This window comes from Thamnophis elegans, chromosome 3 (genome assembly GCF_009769535.1).
Source record: "Thamnophis elegans isolate rThaEle1 chromosome 3, rThaEle1.pri, whole genome shotgun sequence".
Taxonomy (NCBI): domain Eukaryota; kingdom Metazoa; phylum Chordata; class Lepidosauria; order Squamata; family Colubridae; genus Thamnophis; species Thamnophis elegans.
The window spans coordinates 135,855,163-135,873,510 of NC_045543.1; positions in this window are offsets into that span (position 1 = coordinate 135,855,163).

The following is an 18,348-nucleotide window of genomic DNA, read 5'->3' on the forward strand; positions in this document are numbered from 1 at the left end:
AGGTTTTCAAGGGGAAAAAAACCAAGAAAGTCCATTTGTCTTTTGGAAAAGTACCTTTGGGATACGGCAGGTGGGAAGACTCAGGATCAAGCTTTAGTTTTGGTTAAAGTGATTTATTGCTCATGCCTATACACAAGAATCTAGTCAATTAACTGTCCGCACTAAATTGACACTAGATAAGCGTTAACGCAATATAAGATGGGTTGAATTTGGACCACTTTTTGGAAAGCAATGACTCTAGGCTGATTCCTTTCTTGACTCCACCCCAGGCTCTGCTTTTCTTTCTTCTATATCATATCATATAATGATGCTATCCATCTAGGAAAAGACAACTTTGATAACCCTTTTCCAGAAATACCGAAATAACAAATTGTGGTTGGGAAACATCCCCCTTCACACCGGATGAGTTACATGAAAGACAACCTGGAGCTATGGTGAGAAAATGCAGTATCATTTATTTTATTTACTGAAGTTTCTCCTGTATGCTGCTAAAGTCCAGTAAGCTTTAAAGAGCTTAAAGAATGTCAGAGCACACATTAAAAATAAAAATAAATCAAGCACTTAAACACCTCCCTGAGCCCATGAGGATAGTCCTTTACATACTCAAATGCCTTCCTTAAAGAAGCTAGATCTTTGTAGCCTTTTGGAAACATATGGATGTAAGGACAGAGGCATTTCCCTGCTGGATTGGACTCCTGGCCCATCTACTTTAGAGGTTCCAAACTTGGCAACCTTAAGACTTGTGGACCTCCAACTCCCATAATTCTTCAGCCAGTCATGCTATAAAATAAAAGGGATATTTTAGCATCTGTTAGGGCAGAGTTCTTCAGCCTAAAACATTTCTCCAGATGTACTAAGCTTCAACCTCTATCACTATCTTAACAATGGCTAAATATAAATCAGTGGATGTTGGATCATTGCATTCAACTTTGACTATCTCCTTGAAGCCCAATGTTGAGATTTTACAATTGGAAAACATACCCCAGTGTTGTGGCCCACCAGGAGCCATTGGAGCTGCCACCAGACTCCGACAGCGAGGGGCCCCAGGAGTCGGCTCTGGAGGATGTGGAGGACCCTGGACAGGGTTCCCACTCCGAGCAGGGTGCAGAGAGGCTGGTTGGCCACCAGGAGGCGCCTGAGCCTTGGACCAGTGGGGAGGAGATAAGGGAGTGTGATCCGGACATCATGCATTGGAGCAGTAGGGAGGAGCCAAGGGAGTTGTTCCTGGATGCCCGGCACTGAAGAGCTAATAGGCGTAAGGAACAGTTGCGCAGTTACAGGAGATAATTGCACTCAGCTGGTGGTAATTAGACTCCACTCAAGACTATAAAAGGAATGATTGTGCACACGCCCATTTGCAGGAGTCAACGTATTCACTAAAGTTGGAGAACTTTTCGTGGCTAGCTTGGCAGGCTGGATTGCTGCCAAGGTTAGTCTATGCTGGATTGCTGCCACCGTATTGTCTGTGCTGGCTTGCTGCCAAGGCCTGGACTATGCTGGTTTGCTGCCAAGATCCTGTCTGTGTGACAATAAATCCTTGCAGTATCTTTGTCTCGGCGTGCTTTGGTGTAGGACGAGGGGGGGATCAGAACACCCCAGTAACAGCAATATTCTAGGATAGTGATGGGTAACCTTTTTGTCATTGTATGCAATGTGCATCTGACACCCCCTGCCCCTCTGCACATGTGTGCATGACCTTCCACGTTCCCCCTGCTCCCTGTGCAGGCATGCACAATCCTTCCACACCCTATTTTGGACATAGTAGGCCTCCCGGCAGCCTCCTGGGAGCAAAAATGGGCTGCAGATAGGCGCCGCACACCCACGCACTCCCCCATCCCATGCATATGCATGTACAACCCCATGGATATGCATGCACCCCCCATACATGCACACATGTCTCCCGCATGCCCCTGTCCCCATGCATGTATGGCGGAGACCCGAAAATCAGCTGCCCAGTGGGAGGCGTGCGTACATGCATGGTGGAGCTGAGCTGGGGTGACGGCTCATGTGTCCACAGAGAGGGCCCCGTGTGCCCCCTGTAGCACACATTCCATAGGTTCGCCATTACAGTTCTAGGATATTAAGAGACCTTCCCAAGAACAAGCTTACAAACCTTTGCTGGGAAGGACCGTAGGATGGGTGGAAACAGAAAGGAAGAGACAGCAGACCTAAACAATGAGGAGACAAAAGGTTGAAGTGTCGGCATCTTCTCGTATAAAGAACAACACCGGAAACCTGGAAAGAGGTGTCTCAAATCATGCAAAGAGACTCCACTTTAATGAATTCACGAAACGAAGGTTGGAAATCACACCTCTATTTTGCAATCTCTGTGTTTATCCCTGGACTAGCATTAAAGATATCATATACTGAATCTGCAATTTTGTCTCTCTTATTCTTGCCCAACTGTCTGTTGCTATGGTCTGCTGGCTCATTTGAACCAATTGTTTTTTTTTTGTTTTTTTTTGTGTCTTAAACTGTTTTATTTCATTTTCATTTTCATTTTATACAATCACTTATATACTGTGCATAACAAAAAAAAATCCACCATAAAAAACCAACATAACACTTCAATCCCCCATACACCCTTTCTTCTCCTCCAACTTTCATTTCTCCCCTCCAACATTCCCCTCTTCTACTTCCCTTCCCCCTCAGACATCCCCCCTTCCCTCCATCTCACCCTCCTTACATTCCCCTCTCACTCCCTCTTTACTTCTCCCTCTTCTTTCCCTCTACTCCTCACTTTGGTGTATCTCTACAATTCCTTAATCTATTCAGTTTATACTCTAAAATTAAAAAAAAAAATAATAAAAGAGAAAAGAAAAAAAAAGAAAAGCGAGCAACAGTATACAAGTGCATTCTTATTGTTCTAAGAATTGAAACTGTATTTCCACCCTCCCCCCTCCCCCTATAATCCCCCCTCCCTAACCCCCTTACGACTTCCCAGGTCCCATACCCGGCATAATTCTTTATCAAGCACTGAAGTATAATAAAACCAACTAACTTTAAAGTTAAAAGATAAAAGATAAAGGAAAAACAAAAAAAAAAGAAATAGTAAAAAATGAAAAAGAAAAAGAAAAACAAGACGCACACACAAAAAAAGAAAAACAAGAAAAATCAATAAACCCACTACATTAACACAGCTTCCCATCATCTTTAAATCTTAAACAATGTACCTCATTCCAAATTTCAGTTATTTTATTACTTGCAGGGTTTCAAACTATATTGGAACCAGGTAAGTTAGTCAAATGGAGTTCTCCAACTAAGGGCCTCATTACTTTATCTATCTATTCAAACCTTTAATTTATCTCTTTTTTATCCAAATATCCAAACCTTTCTATAAAGCCATTAAACTCAAGTACTTCTTTCATTTTTCATTTCCAACACCTCCCATTCTGTCCTTACCCACATCCACATATAAATTTTTTACCTTCCACCCTGCCTTTACCCATGTCCACATATATATTTTATCCGCGTCCATTGCTCCTCTCATATTTACTCCACCTTCCTGGAGACTCTCTGACTAATCTTTCTTAACCTTATATTCAAATAGCAATTCATACAGACATCAGCTTGCATTCTAACCCCAAGTAGTCTAATTGAGCTTTCGCTACCCTTCCATCTCCCTCGCACCTCCCAACTCCGTTCGTCCCAAACCACAACTCAAGAAGATCACGATCTCCGCTCTCCTCGCCTGGAAAAATAATTCATGCGCAATTTAAATTAGAGTTCAAACAAATCTTATATACAATATATGTCCACAATCAGCAGCGCTTCTTTCAGCCTCCATGTCTCATCATCGATATACAACTTTGCCATTTTATACCAGGCAGAAATCATGAAGTTTTATTCGAACTAAAAATTTGAAAAGTATTTTAAAAGCATCGCTAAATCTTTATTCTTTACTCTTCTGCCCTTCCGGAAGAGGAAAGCAACGCCCTCCGCCTTGTAGCCACGTGTCCCGCTGCTTGTCTTCTCCTTCTCCTTGTCTCTCTCCAGGTCCGGATGAATCAGGAAGTCCCGCCTTCAGAATCTTGTAATAAAAATCTCGGGCTTCACAGACAGAATTAAGACGATGTTTTTGATTCTCAAATGTAACTGTAATGCCAGCTGGGACTTCCCATTTGTATGGAATCTGAGAATTTCTGAGTTCTTCAGTTAAGAAAGTATAGTCTCTCCTTGCTCTTAATATTTGAGATGGTATTTCTTTAAAAACAATCAAGTCCTGTCCATCAATTCTCAGCCTCTTATTGTAAAGCCTCTGTATCATCACATTTCTGGATTCCCTTGTGGTGAAATATATAATTATGTCCCTCGGAAGCTGTCGCTGTTTTGCTACACACGAGTTCTGGCGGTAAATTTTTTGAATCTGCCAATCAAAGTTAAGTCCCGGACTTCCCACCGAGCGACTAAGAGCCTCAAAGAAGATCTGTTTCAAATTCTCCTGTTCCTTTTCACGCAGCCCTCTAACTCTTATTGCAAACGCAGTCTTATTATAATTTATCATGACAAGTTGTTTTTGAGCATTTTCAATTTCCTGTTGTAACGTTTGGATTTTGGATGTCAAATTAGAGTTGGTTTCTTCCAAAAGTTCCAATTTATCCTCCATTTTGGCAATATAGTCTGTCATAACTGTCATAATTCCGATCATATCCTCCTTTGTTTGAACAATTTTAGCATCAAATTTATCATATAAATCCGATATAAGTTGATTGATTTCCTGTCTGAAATTATTAAGCGTTTTAAGAAGAAATTCTTGCGTTAACAAATCTCCAGTAGAGGGCGTAGGAGGCAAGGGCAGCGACTTCATAGCAATTTCTTGAGATGTGTTATTAAGGAAGCGCTTCTGCTTCGATTTGGGAGCCATTCCAAAAAAATAAAAAAAACAAGCAATCAAACAAGCCAACAATCAAAGTCTCTGCTCCCCTCAGTTTTAAATGGGATACTATTTGTAATCTTTTAACAGTTGATACGGAGAAGCCTTCAGGAGAGTAGGGCTGATTGAGTATGTCACATCAAACACAAAAGCTATAAGATCACCATCTTGTGACGCAGCTAGAAAAGGGAGCCTTTTACAAAGTTGAAGCTGGTATTTTGAATAATAATAGAAGAGATTTCTCAGGAATGGTCCCCGCCCGGATTAATTTTTAAATAGCTTAGCTTTGTCCTGGGGGGGGGGGCAACCTGCCTAGCGCTGCAAAAAAAAAAAAAGCAGCTGAGAAGAACTGGCTGGAGTAAAAGCTCAGCTAATGTTGAACCTCTTCTCCATTCACAGCGAAGAAAAAGGCTGTGAATTACAAAGAGATCCTAACGACTGACCTTCTCCCTGCCCCTTTCTGCCAGAAAGGGGAGATATCTATAGATCTTATAAGATATACAGACCAGAACTCTGAGAGGAGCTCCGTTGAGCTCCCGTCGGCGACAGGCTCCTCCCCCAGAAGTCAAACCAATTGTTGACTTGGTTCTCCCTGCATGAAGGAGTTGCCAGGTGGTGACATCACTACAGAGTCACTGTTTTCTATTGCTAGCCAACTGCAGCTGGCTATTTTTTCATGCAGAATTCTTCAAGAATGGGAACCAAAAGGTCAGGACTCCTCCTCCTCTTCTTCCTCCTCCTCCTTCTTCTTCCTCTTCTTCTTCCTCTTCCTCTTTTTTTTCTTCGCAGAATATGTGCCTGAGGAAAATGCAGAAAACTATTTTATCTGGATTCAAATAATTTGCCATTGTGGTTTGCCATTGCCTCCTTCCTAGATCTGAGGTAATATGACTGGCTCAAGGTCACCAAGCTGGCACTCTACTCTAAGGCAGGACTAGAACTCTTGATCTCCTGGTTTCTAGCCTGATGCCTTAATCACTGTACCAAACAAGCTCTCATCAAACACAGTACTAAGAATATAAATGAATGAAGACAAATATATGTGTCCCAGGGTAATGTTGCCGGATCCAATCTGGGTCGTTCACCAAGTACCAGAGGTTTAGTCTTCCGAGTTTTCAGATTTGTGCTGGAAGCCATCCTCAGGAAACTTCTCCCGCTGTGAGGCTTCCAGCAGATGCTCTAATTAAATCATGAGTCTCGAGCCAAACTTCAAAAGAAATCCAATTAATTGTTAGGAGCAATGTGTCAGCACGTACCCAAGTGAAGCCAGCTCTGACCCCACAAAATTTACGACCCAATTATGACCCGGTTTCCTCCCTCACTCCAGGGTGTGTCATAAATCACATTCTCCAATGGAGCACTTTTGTGGGCTGTAGAGATCATGCCCCTCCAGCTACTGCAGGTAATCTGGGAGACAGCCTTGAGAGAGATATGCATGGAATGTGCTTTTGTTTGTGGCTGCCATGCTGCATCGTCAGTTTCCCATCCCCCTTGCCTATGGCAACTCGAGAGCAGGCCAGGGATGCTTTGCAAGTTGACACCCTGAGCCATTCTGGTGAGAGAGAAGTTCCCTGAGGATGGTTTCCAGCATGAGTCTGAAAGCTCAGAAGACTAAACTTCTGGTCCCGGTGACCGACCTAGATTGGATCCTGAGAATATAAAGTTTGCTATGTTTTGGTTCATTTTTACTTTATATCTGCTTTATAACAGCTCCACAGATGTCTTTCAGGTTCCTTTCTTCTTCAATATCACAACATGCTTTCCTCCCTACCCCAGCTCTATTTGTCCATGCTCTCTTAATTTACATCTCAAGATTAGCTTCAGTTTGCATCTGGGAATTGATTTCATACCCACCATGTTTGAGAACAGAAAACAAAGTCTGGAGAACCGTGAATGCCTCCAGCCTACACTAGATTTCTAAACTACGAGATGGATGAAGCTGTCATGTTTGGTTTTGCTCACTGTATCATTTTTCAACTTTATGGCCATTTCATCCCTTATCTACCCTACCTCGCCATTTAAAAAAAAGAAAGAAAAAAAGAAAAAAGTCCATAGAATAGCCTAAGCAAATTTTCATGCCTGGATATTTATTTTTCAAATGTAAGCCCTTTCGTATACACAATTTCTATTACACACATTTTCCCACCCAAATATTTCAGCCAAATAGAAACCGATTTTGTATGCTATTTTAATTGAACTATGCATTTTATTGGGAAATTATAGGCATATTTTCTATAACAGCTATTTAATGAGTTGATTTATATGGTTGTCTATCTCAAATGAATGACTCTGGGTAGCTAACAATATTAAAAGCAATAAAAACTAAATATAAAAACGCATGGTAGTCTGAAAATTATAACACCAATAAGATGGAAACCACATAACCAAGAAATGGGCTCTGTCTCATATCCAGGGTCTCAAGTTGAAGCACACAGTCATGTCTTCAGGTACTACAGAAGACCAACCAGACAGAGATCAATCTAATCTCTGTAGGGATGGCATTCGGAGAGCAGGTGCCATTAAAAAAAGGCTCCCCTACTGAGTTTTGGAAGTCAACGTTATTTAGCTGATAGAGCCTAAAGCATGGCACTCCAGCCAAACTGGATACATCTAAAAACCAGGGGTAGATAACAAATATGAAGAGATTGTCCTATATGTAGCGTGGCCAAAATCATGCAAGTTTTTAAAGATAACTACTAGCACCTTAAATGGCATCCAGATACAGACTGGTAGCCAGTGCAGGTGTTCTGACCCAGGCTTTCTTAGAAAGCAAGAAGCAAAGTCTTGGTCCCGGCAAAACCTCTTTTATTTGCATGACTGTGAATTCCTTTCATTCACAGTCAGCAATGCTTAGCAAACAGTCTTTCAGAGGAATGTTTATATACACACACTTTATCTCGTTTGGAGTGCTGCCAGATAACTAGTTTCCAAACACAGGTCAAGGCAAACTTGGCACAGAGTCTCTTATAGTCACATACAGAACTTTCCACTCTTGAAATGACTGAATAAACAAATTGTTTCCTGCAAAAGCTCACTCCTCTTTTGCTCCTCTTTTGTTTCCTATTGGAGGCACCAATCACCTCCAAGGTGTGGCTTTACTCCCAAGTCGATCCTGCTTTCTTGGTTGTTCTTGTCTTCTGGTGGCTCTATGCATGTGCACACTGGGAACAGGCTCCAGCTGTTCCTCTGCCTTGCTGCTGTCTAACTCCCTCTCTGCCTCTGATCCAGAGTTTTCCTCAACCCCCGGGACTGGCCCATGTTCCTCCCCAACCTCCTCACTGTCCAACTCTGCTGCCAGCTCCAGTGGCTGCTGGTGGGCCACAACAGCAGGTTGTGGAGCGATGGTGTCACACATATCAAAAAAAATAACTGCTCACATTGCTGTATTTTTCACCAGTTGAAGCGTCTGAATGCTCCTCAATGATAGCCCATGTGGAATGTGCTGCAGTCATCCAATCTGGTCATGAGGGGGTATGAGTGATCACGAGTAGGGCCTCACAATCCAGGAATGGGCACAGCTGATGCACAATTAGAAGCTGTGCAAAAAGCTGTGCAGAAACTATGAATACAGGATTACTCCCAGATTGCTCACTAGTTCTATCAGTGGCAATGTAACCCCATCCAGAACCAAAGGTGGAAAGTCCCCAGAACCAGGAGATCCAAACTATTCAGTCTTGCTAGGATTGACCTGAAATCTATTGTGCCCCATCCAGATCCACACAGCCTCCAGGCACTGGGACAAAGGACATCACTCAAATTACCTGGAGTAGAGATGTAAAGGTGTGTATCATTAGCATATTGAGTCAACCACCAGATGAGATGGTCGGCATATCAGTTCAATCAATAATAAATAAGTATTGTTGAAACCTCACTCTAAACCATTGGATGATCTCCCTCATTGGCTTCATGTAGATGTTAAACAAGAGAGGAGACGTCATAAGCCATGATGCACCCCACAGTACTGTGTTTGTGTTTTGGGGACTCTGGCTCCTCTTCATCTCTTTTAATTAAACCTTTTGACACATAACTTTAAGAAAAGGTGGGATTCAGCCAGTTCAGACTGGTACGTGCAAACTGTATGCTAATTCTACATCCGGTAGTTACAAGGACTGGCTGGACCTGCCTATCCCTCCCCTCCCAAGAGTCTTCACACATTCCATTTTGCATACCAGATAAGTGCAGGGTTCGTGCAGAAGTTCTGGGAGGGCAAAAAACAGGCCTCCCGGAAGTTCTGGAAGTCCAGAAACGGGTCTGTTTCCGGCCTCCGGGGGACCTCCAGAGCCTGGGGGAGGATGTTTTTGCCCTCCTGGAGGCTCGAGAAAAACCTCCTGAGCCTGGAGAGGGTGAAAATGCCCCCCCGGTGCTGGAGGCCAAGTAGGTCACTCCCACCATGGCTATGCCCACCCAGCAACCAGGCAGCGAACCAGCTGCTAAATTTTTTGAACCCCACTCCTGACTTTAAGCTAAGTTACAAGCCTCTGAGTTGAAGACAAAATGCATCACCGAATATCCCTAAACTCTGCTAAAGAAATCGTTGTCTTCCATCTTTTAGTTCAGTTGAGCTTTGTGGTGTCTTATCTCAAAAACTGTTTAAAAACATTTATTTCCATTATACGTAACATGGAATGGCAATGCCAATTTTGCTAGTTACAATTTCAGTTACTTTATTGAGAAGAAAAGAAGTAAGGAGAAATTATATATATTATCTCTTTGCCAACCTTCAGATATAAAGCATTTGCTCTATCTTCTAGATTAAAAGGGGAAAGATTAGGGGTTTTGAATGACTTGGGCTTGTTAAACCCCCTGCTTCGATCTTTTTTTGAATAATAGCCTGAGTGAGTGAGTGAGTGAATGAATGAATGAATGAATGAATGAATGAATGAATGAATGAATGAATGAATGCCACTTTGGTAACAACCTAGGTCAGAAGTAAGAACACGTAAGCTCTTTGATCTCACTTTTCTTAAGAGAACTTTAAAAAGCCAACCAAGAAAAGAAAGATGAAATTTAATCAGATTTCAAAATCATTTCATTTTAATAAAGTAGCTCTCATACCATTTTACTAAGGTGAAATATTTTTGGTATATGCATTTTCCACAAGTAGTGAGTAACTGCATTTGTGTTGAGGATCCAACTACAGCTAGTCAGTGGTGGGATCCTGCCGGTTTAACAACTGGTTCGGTGATTGTGTGCTTCAGTAGTTTTAACAAACCTTCTACGTTACTTCTGGGGAGTAACACAACTGATGTGTGACAATCGCATGTTGTGCGAATCAGCTGAGAGGATCTAGGTAAGTAAAGCTCAGGGGCAGGTGGGCAGGCCAACTTGATCGTCGGATCAGTTTGCTCCCTAGCTGACCAAGAGCCAAGGTGGCGCAGTGGTTAAAAGCAGCACTGCAGGCTACTGCTAGATCAGCAGGTCAGCGGTTCAAATCTCACCGGCTCAGGGTTGACTCAGCCTTCCATCCTTCCGAGGTGGGTAAAATGAGGACCCAGATTGTTGGGGGCAATATGCTGACTCTCTGTAAACCGCTTAGAGAGGCCTGAAAGGCCTATGAAGCGGTATATAAGTCTACTGCTGCTATTGCTATCAAAGCTACCGGTTCACCTGAACCGGTCCGAACCGGCTGAATCCCATCCCTGGAGCTAGTCCTTGTTTAGTGACTGGTTTGTTTAGCAATTGTTTGCAGCAGTGGTGGGTTTCAAAAATGTTTGGAACCTCTTCTGTAGGTGTGGCCTGCTTTCCGGGTCCACTGGTGGAACCTCTTCTAACCAGTTCGGTAGATTTGACGAACCGGTTCTACCGAATAGGTGCGAACTGGTAGGAACCCACCTCTGGTTTGCAGTTACAACTGTATGAAAAAGTGGTTTTGCAGCCAATCCTCTATAAAAAGTCAGTAAAGCAAAGGAAAGGTATCTATAGAGATTCTCAATTATCCAGGTCATGGTTGTCTCAAGGATATTTTTCCAAAAGGCAACTGGACTTTCTTGATTTTGTTTTTTCTTGAAAATGTTTTGCGTCTCATTTCATCTCACTGAAGAAACTTCTTGGATGAGAAGTGAAATGTTTTCAAGGGGGGAAAAAAACTCCAGTTGCCTTTTGGAAAAGCACTTTTGGGACAAAGGAAATGTAAAACAATATCATAGGTATTGTTGTGGTTTCACTTTAGTAATATTTTCCCTTAATAACCAATTTCTGGTCACAACTAGGGTTGATAAACAAGTATTATCTCTGTGGTAGAAAAGCTGCAGTTTGAGATTAATCTATCCCATTTCTTAGCGGGATACAAAACATTTCAAAATCAAAATATTTCAAATGCCCTTGTTAAGAGCAAAATGGCAGTTTAGAGTGTAGTTTTACTACCTGGAGTACAAAATGGCAGTTTAGAGTGTAGTTTTATTACAGAATACAAAATGGGTTACTTCTGTCTTTTTTGCAGATATTGTAAGTTCAAAGTAACTCTGTTTTGGAGTTCAAAGTGTTCTGTTTTAAGCTCAAAAAGATTGAAATAGTCCATTTTACGCTCAAAATGGGCATTTGACACGGAGGTCATGTTTTGCAAATTGGTTTGAATTTGAAACAATTTGCACCCACTACTCTCTACTCCATAGCATCAAATCTGTTGAGTTAATTTTCTTGGAAAGCACAAGCACACCATTTTATCCTCTCTTAAAAAAAAGGAAATAGGTAAGAGCAGTGGTGGGATACAACTGGTATGCCCCAATATGGGCCTATTGGTGCCTGCTGGGAGCACCAGGTACCTTTCCAGTATGGTGCTCTAGAGGGCCCACCCGCCCACCCTCCTCACCTATATTTTAGCCAATCGGGGCTTTTGCGCATGCGCAAGGAACGGACGGCGCTTGAGCGATGCTCCGCTGATTGGCTGGAGCGTCGTAGGTGATAAGTACATATGTGCACTCTGCGTGCATGGTGCACGCGTGCATGTGGTGGACCCCTGGCCCCGTTGCATCGTACCGGCTGCAAAGGGATCCGGAACCCACCACTGGGTAAGAGCCTCTTGTTACGGATAGACGTTCCCTGATGAATTCTTACTATTAACTAGGACAGAAAGCTTCTAGTGTACCTTTCAAACTACATTGTGTAACTATTCCAACATTCTTGTTCTTTGAATGATAACAATCCTGCACGCATTTCAAAACCCCAACACAAGTTTATTATCATTTTCAACCTTATTATTCTAAGGCAAGGGGTCCAATAATATCAGGCTCAAAACCAGGAAAGATATATGGTGATTCTTCCAAGCTGAGTTCTTGATTTTTCCACATCTATAGACAAAATGTTGCCATAGTGAGCGATCTACTATCTACATTTACAACATGGGAACTATTAGGACAGGATTGTCTTCACCTTCTTTCTCTTGCACATAACATCTGGGCTGAGTTGGTTTGGTTGGTTGGTTGGTTTATTGGTTTTGTATGCCGCCCACTCCCGAAGGACTCCGGCAGCTCACAATAAACAGGGGAGGGAATAAATAAGACAATACAAACAAACAATTTTAAAATCCACAACAGTCACAATTAAGACAGGGCTGGGTGCTTTAACAGCCCCCAGCCTGCTGGAACAGCCAGGACTTAGTAGCTTTACAGAAGGCCGGGAGGGTAGTAAGGGTCCGGATCTCCATGGGGAGCTCATTCCAGAGGGCCGGAGCAGCAACAGAGAAGGCTCTCCTCCGGGGGGGTCACCAGCCGGCATTGGCTGGCAGATGGAACCCGGAGAAGGCCAAGCCTGTGCGATCGAATTGGTCTTTGGGAGGTAATTGGCAGGAGGTGGTCTCTCAGGCACCCAGGTCCGATGCCATGTAGGGCTTTATAAGTAACAACTAGCACCTTGAAGCGAGTCTGGAGACCAATGGGCAGCCAGTGCAGCTCGCAGAGGATAGGTGTAACGTGGGTGTACCTAAGTGCACCCACAATCGCTCGCGCAATAAAAGTTGTCTCTTATTCTTCTGGAATGCACTTCTTTCCTCCAGGAAACCCACCTTCTTACTACATTCTGTCACTGATAAGGAAGAGCAAGGATTTGTGAAAACTATCAGAAGGTGTTCTGACCTAGACTTTCCAAGAGCATGAAGCAAACTCCTTATCCTGACAAAAACCCCTTTTATTAATTTATTGTGAATTCTGCTCATTCACATACAGTAAAGTCTTTTAAAGGAGGATTTACAGTCACAGACCTTATCTGGCTCAGAGAGCTGACAGGCAGATATCTGCCAAACTTGGCAAGGAGTCTCGGAGAGTCACGAACCAATTAAGTGAACTAATTGTCTCCTGCAAACTCCACTCCCCTTTTGTTTCTCTTTTATTTCCTTTGGGAGGGGCCAATCATCGTCCACCTGTGGCCTTACTCCAGTGGTGGGTTTCAAATTTTTTTACAACCTCTTCTGTAGGTGTAGCCTGCTTTGTGGGAGTGGCTTGCCAGTCATGTAACCGGATGGGTGTGGGCAACTTGTAAAATGTGGTGAAACTCACTTAACAATGCTCTTGCTTAGCAACTAAAATGTTGGCTCAGAAACTCTGGCATTTGAAGTATGTAAGTCTTAAAGCTGTCAAGTTACAACACCCTTGTACCCCTAACCCTTTAGAAAAAAACCCAGGGATGTTCAAACTTGACAGCTTTAAGACTTGTGGACTTCAACTCCCAGAATTTCTCCTCTCGCTCTTCATCTTTGATGCGCGGACGGGCGGGGAGGAGGGAGCTGGAACCAGTTCTAAACGGCACTGTAGATTTGTGGAACCTCTTCTATAGAAGAGGTTAGAACTGGCAGGAACCCACCCCTGCCTTACTCCCAAGTCGACTCCTGTTCTTTAACTGTTCCCTTCATCTGACAACTCTGCGCATGCACACACTGGGAACAGGCTCCAACTGTTCATCTGCCTCACTGATGTCTGACTCCAAAGGCAGCTGATAACTGGCATATGGCTCTGCCCCCCTCTCTGCCTCTGACACAGAAACCTCATCGGAGCCTTCTCCAGATTCTAGGACTGGCCCACGTTCCTCCCCAACCTCCTCACTGTCCGAATCTGCTGCCAGCTCCGCTGGCCACAGGCAGGCCACGACAGAAAGGTCCTGAAAGTCTGCTATACAGTTTAAACCCTATGTAAAATGTAAATCAAGCAAAACATTAGGACAGCTAAGAGCTCTTGGAACCATGCTTTACCCCTAAATTAAACGCTATTTAAAGTTTTTCTTACTATTGTATTAAATTTTAGTGAATTTAATAGCCCCTGTCCCATGGATCATATTTGTGTCAGGAGCACCAAGTTGCACTTCCAGGTTGAAAGGATTAGCCGGTGACATCGACATTTCCCGGAGGCAGGAGTGGGTTCCTTTCAACAGGAGCAAGAGCAAAGGATGGGAATGCACCCCACCCTACAGCAGCATTCAAATCTTAAATGTGGGGTTGCTAACATCTGACCCAGTGGCTAACCATGTGAGCAACCATGCTGCTAGTCCCATCAATGAAGGACAATCAAATGATAGCTCTAGATGTCTATCTATGGACCACTTGGAATCCATCCTCGCCTTAGTATAATTATGCTAAAAATGATACAAAAGTTGTGGTAGGCTTTGACACCTTCTCAGGACTGTTGTCATCCAAAGTCTTCTGTAGTAGACCTTGACACAAAAATACCACTATTCATACCACTGCGAGAACAGCAGTTCCAACATTGGTAGGAATAATGGTTGATGTTTGTCCATTCTGTTTGAAGAGGACCTTGACATCAGTGGTGAAATTCAATTTCTTTTGCTACCAGTTCTGTGGGCCTGGCTTGGTGGGCTTGGTGGGCTTGGCAGGGGAAGTCTCCCTGCCAAAATCTCCATTCCCACGCCACTCCAGGGGAAGGATATTGCAAAATCTCCATTCCCTCCCCACTCTGGGGCCAGCCAGAGATGGTAATTGCTGGTTCGTTAAACTACTCAAAATTTCTGCTACCAGTTCTCCAGAACCTGTCAGAACCTGCTGAATTTCACCCCTGCTTGACATCTAATTGATGGGATGTCAAAACTTGCATGTGAATTGGATTAAAGTGAGGGAGAGGTGCGCAGAGTCAGCCTCACTATCTCTTCCCACATTCCATCTTGCTCCAATAGCAGGACAAGAGTCGAGACAGTTGGAGATGGGCTAGGTGCAGTGGTTGACCAGGGCATCTTTTGTGTCTTGCCATGCTCTTAGTGTACCACATCACTTGCACAGACCGCCTTCATGATCGTTATCCTATTCTAATAGGTTTCATCCACTCAATCCACCAGAATCTGTCTTCACATGCTTGGGATAGAAAAGTCCCTATCTCACTGAAGGTCAATGACCCAACGGCTACTCTCAACCTGGTTTGGCCAGCCTGTCGAAGCTGTTGCCCAAGGTGTGGCCGCTGTGCATGCTACAGCTATTAGGAGCCACAGGTGAGAGCTGAGTTAAAATGATCTGCCCTAAAAGGACATGACATGCCTCTACAACAGAGGTGCTACCCCTCCCTGGATGCCCCACACACCCCATGAACAACGAATATGGTATTTTTGTGTTGAAATTCTTAGCATCCTTTTCATAATTGTGCAAAAAAGCAGGCCACAAGTACAATCTGGAAACTAATAAAAAGCTATTTGGAGAACATTTTTCTCCAACCTTCATCTGATTAAGAGCTTCACTGTCGCCGGAAGGAGAAACATGTTTGTGTACAGATGGAAAATTTGTTTGATTATAAGTATATAAAGCAGCTAATTATCTCTACATTAGCTGTGCTGTGATTTGGTGTTTGTTTTCATTCTTGCAAAAGTAAACGTGTTAAAAGAGTGGATTGGAATGCTTTTCGCTGATGTGAGATTCTCTTCATACATTGCACTGGTTGACGGGATATTCCCCCCCCTCATCTTGAAACCAAATTGTTCATGCACACTCACCATAAGTCCCTCCCCAGCCCCAGAACATTAAAGGGGATTTGTAGCTCAGGGTTGAAATTGGAGGTCCTTGGTGCTCTCTCAGCTTGGTTGTTTTCTTGCAGAAGTTTCATTATCCAAACTAGGTAGCATCATCACCTAGCGCTGATGATGTAACCTAGTTTGGGTAATGAAACGTCTGCAAAAAAACCCCAAGTTTGGAGAACACCAAGGACTCCTTAGATTTTAGAATAAGTGAAACCTTAATACAGGATGAACCAAGCATCATTTTGCACTTGGATACGATTACCTGAATGAGCACTTACACACATGGAATCGGATGTTTCTTTTTGTATAGCGTGTGCAAAGGATTCACATCTGAACTTCAGGGGAAAAGCTTTTTAGTGGTGGAATCTGAGTTGAGGGGCTGAGTGAAACTGAGCTGCGTTGAGGGGAGGAATGAAGAGGATGGCTTGCCTTAAGTCACTGATGGGACTCTCTATAACAGTGATGGTGAAACTTTTTTGGCTCCCGTGCCAAAAGCGGGGAAGCACAGGGAGTCGTGCACAGGCGTGCCACACCCACAATGCTATGCGGGTGACACATCCCCATGCGCAGGTGTACATGACCAGCACTGCCCCCCGCTTTTGGCACAGTTTTTTCTTACTCCCCAGGCTCTAGAGATTTTTTTAGGAGCTTGGGGTGGGTGAAAACAGCCTCCCCCCTCCTGGACTCCCTCCGGAGCCCTCATGAGCATACCTGAAGCTTCCAGAGGGCAAAAAATGTACTGGCCAGCTGACCTCGTGTGCCCTTAAAAATAGGTCCATGTGCCATAGGTTTGCCATCATGGCCCTAGAACCTAGAAGTAAATTCTCCTTAGAACTTTGTTTTGTATATGTAGTAGATGTATGGGGGGGGATTTTGTCTAGTGAGATAGATGAGTAGCAATAAACATACCTAGAATACTGCATTCAGTTTTGGTCACCACACTATAAAAATGATGTTGAGACTCTAGAAAGAGTGCAGAGAAGAACAACCAAGATGATTAGTGGACTGGAGGCTAAAACATATGATGAATGGTTGCAGGAACTGGTCATGGCTGGTCTAGTGAAGAGAAGGACCAGGGAAGACATGATAGCAGTCTTCCAATATTTGAGGGGCTGCCACAGAGAGGAGGGGATCACCCTGTTTTCCAAAGCACCTGAAGGTCAGATGAGGAATAATGGATGGAAACTGACTAAGGAGAGATTCAACCTCGAAATAAGGAGAAGTTTTCTGACAATGAGAACAATCAACCAATGGAACAGAAGTTGCCTTCAGATGTTGTGGGAGCTTCATCACTGGGAGCTTTCAAGAAGAGACTGGACTGCCACCTGTCAGAAATGGTGTAGGATCTCCTGCTTGGGTGGGGGAGGGTTGGACTAGATGACCTACAAGGTCCCTTCCAACTCTGTTAATCTGTTAATATTACTCTGATCAACTCCTGGTGTTGTTCCCAGTTCTTTGTCCCTGAAATTAGTAAACCCGGATTCCTGGCTGTGTATTGTAGAAGACTATTCATGATAGTAACAATAATAATAAAGTAATACAGTATAGAGGTGGAACATTATAGCATGTCAACTATGATGAGGAATACATGTGAATTAGGGTTTGGGAACCTCTATGCTTATTGTCTGTGGAGATTCTCAGTCATCCAGGTCATGATCGTTGTCAGGAAATTGTGCAGTAGGTGTCCAAATAAAGTCAGAGAGGCTGACACAAACTTGTACTTTTATATAAATAAATATATTTAACATCTATATTTACAGCAGACAAAATAGTCAGGAACGACCAGCGTCATGAGGTAAATCATCAAGGAAATCACATAGCATACAGCACACACAGAAGACAAAGGCGGAGGGGAAGGGAAACTCCCCCTTTATATCCACAGCAACCAAACATAATGCAGATTGCCTCATGCAGGAGCCAGTACTCTCTAATCAATCAACTACAACTGTGTGTTCGGGCCAGAGGTGGTATTCAGCAGGTTCTGACCAGTTCTGGAGAACCGGTAGCGGAAATTTTGAGTAGTTAGGAGAACCAGTAAATACCACCTCTGACTGGCCCTGCCCCCATCTATTCTTGGTCCCCTGAGTCTCAGCTAATAAGGAGCGAATGGGGATTTTACAACATCCTTCCCCCACCAAGCCACGCCCTCCTAGCCAGATCATGCCCACCAAGCCACACCTACATAATTGGTAGTACAAAAATTTGAATCCCACCATTGGTTCTCACCATTTTACTTTTACCATTTTACACTTTACTTTGCCAGCTACTAAACTGGATTCATGGATCAGGGACATGATTTCTCCTCTAATGGGAAAGATGGAATTAACATAGAATCCCCAAAGGTGCTTTTTGTTTTTCAAAAGGTAACGACTTTGTTTTTCCTTGGATGAAGCTCCTTGGATGAGAAAGGAAAGATCTTCAAGGAAAAACAAAGCCCAGTTGCCTTTTGAAAAATAAGCACTCTATAGGCTTATTCCATCTTTAGAGGAGAAACCATGTCCCTGATCCATGAACCCAACAGCCCATAAGACTGA